The sequence below is a fragment of the Balaenoptera ricei genome, chromosome 10 (assembly GCF_028023285.1).
Source record: "Balaenoptera ricei isolate mBalRic1 chromosome 10, mBalRic1.hap2, whole genome shotgun sequence".
Lineage (NCBI taxonomy): Eukaryota > Metazoa > Chordata > Mammalia > Artiodactyla > Balaenopteridae > Balaenoptera > Balaenoptera ricei.
Window position 1 is genome coordinate 79,290,690 of NC_082648.1, and position 6,031 is coordinate 79,296,720.

A 6,031-nucleotide genomic window follows, 5' to 3' on the forward strand; every position below is an offset into this window, starting at 1 on the left:
AAATCTCTGTGACGTGTTAATTTGATATAACTAACATAGAGTTTTCTAAAGCAGTTACATATTAGAAAGTGAAGGACTGGATCAAAATAAGGAATCAGCTGTTTAGTGTGATATGTAAGATACCAGAGCCAGATTCTTGGGTTCAAATCCTACCTCCACCACATACCAGCTGTGTGTCCTTGGGCAGCCTGTCACCCCTCTCTGTGCCACAGTGTCCTTGAAATGGGATCATAAATATATCTACCTCATGGGGCTATCAAATGAGTTAATACATATAAGGCTTTTAAAACAATGCCTGGCCCATAGTTGAATCTCAATAAATATTATATATAATATATAAATGTATATGCATACAAAGAAATTGTGTACAGAGCATCTTCAGAGTTACAGAAACAATATGAGCAAAAAACCAGTCTTCTCCTTATTGTACCTGCAGCCCCTGTCTTCTGTGTAATGTGACATAATTCCTATATCTGACAATTTGCATGAGGTGATTTTGGCTTAACTGTTGGGTCACCTGAAGGGTGTTATTAACTCCTTGTGTCGTGAAATAATAATTTAAATCTAGGACCTAACAGGTAGAATAGCAAGTTTGGGAAACAAAGATATGTTCCTCTTATTTCTTTTTGTCTTGTTCCTTATTGGAGTTTGGTACAAAGAAATGTAATTCAGTTTCTTGCCAAGTTCATCTTGTTTTTTGTGCACCAGTCAATGTGGTGGGCCTTGGCCACAGGGATAAATCCAGCTAGATCTCCAGCCTCAAGGAGCTCCTGCCCTGGCAGTTAGCAACAAAGTATACAACAATGGCACACGGTCTCGATTTGTCCTAGAGGATCTGGGGACAGAAGCATCCCCCTAAGGAAAGATCAAAGTGGAGGATCAGGTGAAATCATATTCATATCTTCGTCAAGACCCTCCATATATCCTCCCCTTATATAGCGCATGCTCAGTGCCAAGCTCTTGTCTCAGTATTGATACTTTACACATATTAACTCACTGTAGCTTATAAGAACCCATGAGAAGATGTTAGTGTCCATCAGTAAGTACAATGTAAAATGTAAACTGCAAAATGTGATGAAAATATTAATGCTTATAAGTTAGAGTTAAAAGACAGAGGAACTGAATTTAGACACAATACCCTCATCCAAGCTCAAAATTATGAAAAAAAGAAGTCATCATTTCACAAAAATGCCTCAAGTGTCACTCCATTTCTAAGGTGCCTCATGGAAGCCATGAAAACCAGGATCATTAAAAAGAATAATAATTGGGGAATTGCCTGGTGGTCCAGTGGTTAGGACTGTGTGCTTCCATTGCAAGGGGCATGGGTTCAACCCCTGGTCAGGGATCTAAGATCCCATAAGCCACACAGTACAGCCAAAATAATAATAAGAATCATAATAATAATAATTGGATTAATACGATTTATGGAACATCTACTGTGATCCAAAATTGCATGTGTTTAATGTTTGTGCATAACCTAGTGCTTAGGAATGGACTCTGGACTCACACTACTTGGATATCTCAGGTATGCAATTACTACCTATGGAACTTTGAGAAGTTTCTTAATCTCTCCCCATCTCAGTTTCCTCATCTGTAAAATGGGGATAATAATTGTACCTACCTCATAGGGTTGTTGTAGGATTAATTAAGTTAGTATATATAAAAACACACAGAACAGTGCATAGCACTTAGTAAAAGAAATAGAAGTGATTGCTGTTATTATTAAAATATCACAACATCCTTGTTGTTATTATACATTTTTACATAAATGTTATTATACATTTTTACATTTTTACAGAGACGATTAAGTCAACCTGTACCAGGTGACCCACCCAGAATGTAGCAGGGTAAGAATTCAAACTTAGGTGTGTCAGATTCTAGAGCCTGGGCTCTGAATGGGCCCATGGTGACCTTTACTCCCACTTGTAGCAGAGGGAAGTCAGACACATGCTGATGAAGGCCACTGTCTCATGGTGCACAGAAAGGCCATAACCCTTGGCATGCTCAGTTGCAATTCTCCCTGACCTTTGCCCACTTGAAGAGCCAGTCCCAAGGCAGTCTAGGGCAAAGGGGTGGGGCAAAGGCCTTCTAGTTGGGATAGCAACAGAAAGAGTTCAGCCAACACACTGGTTTGGGGTGGGGCGCAGTTGCTTATCACTAAGCATTCAGTGCTAAAGGCTACTTCAGAGGAGAACCGGAGCTTTATAATCAAACAGGCCTAATCACTGCTGGGATCAGAGTGTACTGCAGGCTGGTCAGATTCCCTAGACAACAAACTTGACTGTCCATAAACATCCCCTCCAGGCAGAAGGAAAGATAAAACAGGATGCCAGGGACAGAGACATTTCCTTTAGAGTCTCCTTAGGGGGTGAACAAGCTCAGGAAGTCGGATTTAGTATGTGACATTTTCATGCCTTTCTTTGACATATGTGTTCCCTCTCCTCTTAGAAGAGTTAACAATGCTTATGAACTCCAAGTGCCATCTTCCAAACACCCTTGGATCCTAGCCAATCACCAAAACGGAAGAGATATTCACACGAGACTAATTAAAATACACAGATAATGGAAGAGAGCTCCATTGGTACATTTCCTAGACATGCAACTTTTGATTTCATGATGACTTTAGAAGTCGTTAGACTTGCCATTAAATATATCTGGTATCTTTGTTGAAAAATCATTAGTTATTTTGCAAATTTGTATGCTTTCAAAAGTATATTATTGTAACTTTAATAAATAAATGAGTTTAGGGTTAAAAACACAACAACTCTCTCGGAAAGGCGTGGGTAGGGGGTGGGAGAGAGGCCCAGCAAACAGAAATAAAACAGTTGTTATGAATCATCCTTTCATTAATCCCGGGGTGTTAGGGGGAGCACAGTGGACACACCATGGCCTTAAGTCCACTCAGAAAGACCCGGATTCAAATCCTAGCTCTATCCATTGTGTGTGACCTTGGGCAGATTCCATGAGCCTCCCGTCCTTATCTGCAAATGAAGATAACAATATCTAGCTCTGATGTCTGTTTTGAGGAGTAGATGAGATGGTGCATGACAAGTGCTTAGTCTTATGTATGGCCCAGTCTTGGCTCAAAAATGTTACTTTTCTTCCTCCTATACCCCACCTCCTCTTAAATATCCTTCCCCAAGGAAGGATACTGTACTACCCTAAGCGTACAGTTAGTCACCTGTACTTTTTGTTGTACCCACAGCTGATTTGTTTCTCTCAATTTTTTCCCCTGGGTCTTAGAGCAGTGATCAGGTGCTCGGTAAACATCCGTCTATCCAGACTTGGTTATGCTGTAACTTATGTGCTTGCTGTGAGCTCCTGGGGACAGGAGCTGTGCCAGCCACCAGGCATAGCTGTGTTACTAAGTGTGGCCCCTCCCATCTTGCAAGGTACACAAACACATCCATCTTCAGCAGCCAGGCAGGTGACACAAATCAGCTGGATTAAGATAACAAGAATGGTAAAGTCTGTGAGAAATGGAAGAGTGTCCCCCACAGCAGTCACTCCAATTCAACTAAACAAAACACACTTTTTTGGCCAAACAAAACCATCTGCCCCCAGGATCTGCACCTCTGGCCATGAATTTGCCACCATAAACAGAGCTTTGCAAGTCACACATATTTTCTTATACATGTTCTCGTATGATATTTCAGCAATCCTCTGAAGTAAGCATTGAGTTAACCTTACAGGCATCTGACAGAGAGAGAAACTGAGGCTCAAATACCATGATTTGTCCAAATCAAACCTAGCTAATTAGTGGCTGACCAGGGATTTGAATCCACATCTTCTAACATCAGTCCGGAACTCCTGCTTCTCTTTACACCACATACTGTACTTGATGTACTGTGGTTTTTCACCCCCTTAGGTCTTCTGGGACAAAACCCAAACCCCATGAAAAGGTTAAACCTGTGCCAGGTTTATAGTCCCACGTCCACCACGAGTCACAGTCCATCTAAAATTCTGACCCAGGTGCCCCTGAAAACAGGGCATTCTTTGCAACCATAGGAACATGTTTTACCCAAGCTGTCCGCACCAGGAGTTAGGCAGAGGGGTGCCAGGAAGAATGGTGGGAGGAGCTCTGCTGCTGAATAGGAATGAGGAAGCAGGCTCCTAGTATCAATGTGAAGAATCTTCAAAGGGACTTGAGTTTGTAAAAGGAGCAAGAAAAACAAGGTAGAATCATAGCAATTAGAGTAAACAAGCATTTGATTTCTCTAGGCTAGTGTTGTCCAATAGAAATAAAATGTGAGCCACACATATAACTTTACATTTTCTAAGTAGTCACATCTAAAAAGTAAAAAGAGAACTTCCCTGGTGGTTCAGTGGGTAAGACTCTGTGTTTACAATGCAGGGGGCCCAGGTTTGATCCCTGGCCAGGGAACTAGATCCCGCATGCATGCTGCAACTAACAGTCCCCACACCGCAACTAAGAAGCCCCCATGCCGCAAACAAATATGCCACACCAAAGATTCTACATGCTGCAACTAAGACCTGGCACAGCCTAAATAAATAAATAAATAATTTTAAAAAGTAAAAAGAAACAAGAGAAATTAATTTGAATACTACATTTCATTTTACTCAATATATCCAAAATAGCATCATTTCAGCATGTAATCAATATAAAATTATTAATGAGCTACTTTGCATTCATTTTTTTTCTTACAAAGTATTCGAAATCCCATATGTATTTTACATATACCACTCATCTCATTTGCTCTAGCCACATTCTGAGTGCTCAACAGTCACATGTGGCTAGTGGCTGCCATACTGAACAGCACATATCTAGGCCAAAGAAAGTCTCTGTTTCTGGCACAGTGGAAGTGAGTGATATAGTTGAAAGCCAGATCTGACAGCATTCTTCAAGACCACAGAGAGACTTCATTTCCAATCCTACTAATCCAATTTCAATATAGGTCTTGGAGGCCCACCATCAAACTTTGCCACCATTTGGGGGACAGTTGCATCAGTTTCCAGCCAGTTGCTCTGCAAAGCCAATCAGAGCCATTGTGTTTGGCAACCTGTTTTTGCCTTGCAGCAGTGCAGTTCTCAGCGTGTCCCCTTTCAAATACCTATTATTCTGGTTCTGTCTTCAGTGGTGCCCTGACTGGTGGTGATTAGGGTGATGTTTTTTATGTGCCCAAGTTCACAGAGCAAATTACACAGTGTGAGTGGCATGGTGATTAAGACGCTGTATGTAAAGACTAGAATTGTTACATTTGAATGTCTCTGAATAATGAGATTCCTATCTCCATTATATGGCAATGAGGTAGAAATTGATAGCATTATTAACTGTTTACACAGTAAGCACAATTTTCTTTTCTCCCCCCCCCCCTCTCCAGCTGCTTTCAGAGACATCAAAAGCTAGAAGAGGCAACCAGAGGCTACAAAGTCACCCTCCCCACAATGAGTCCCTAGCAACCCTACCAAACAGAAGTTTTCCACAGCAAGACATTTCAACATCTTGTCAATAAATCCTTTGGCAGCCTTCCAGGAGGGAGCCCACAGACCCAATCTCATGGTTTCATAGGGGAAAAAATTACAGGGTAGAGAGGTAGGATTTGTCCAAGGTCACACAGATATAAAGAAGGCTAGAAGACAGGATTCCGACAATAGCCATTTCTTCTCCAATTCTCATCCTCTGGCGCCTGGCTGCAGCTTTAGAACAATGGAGTCTCCCCTTTCAGTCTAATTACATGTTGTACATTCTGATCACACACCCATTTTTCTCCTAAAGAGATGGCGAAACCAGCTGAAATGATACTTCGATTTCCCAAACACAAAAACCTTTTCAGTTGACTGTAGAAATAAGTCCTAACTAGCCACTGAATCAACAAACATCCATTTTTGCAGCAATGAAATAAATATATGGGGAGAGAGTTACAGTTATGGTGGGTTATAAAGCAGGGAAAGGGAAAGCTGTGATTAAGTGTTTTGTGGCTCTGCTCCCAGCAATGCAACATTTTTCCATCAGCCATGTAGCAGTGACACTTTTGATATCAAGGGTAAGGTCAAGGTAATAATATCCAAA

The 6,031-nt window shown here is 41.2% G+C and overlaps 1 non-coding gene across 1 annotated transcript; it reads left to right on the plus strand.

Annotated features, from left to right (window-relative positions):
* The first annotated feature begins 4,311 nt into the window (after nt 1-4,311).
* TRNAV-UAC (transfer RNA valine (anticodon UAC)) lies at nt 4,312-4,384 on the plus strand. Its single transcript has one exon. It is a non-coding gene; the product is annotated as a tRNA-Val (tRNA).
* Nucleotides 4,385-6,031: the final 1,647 nt, after the last annotated feature.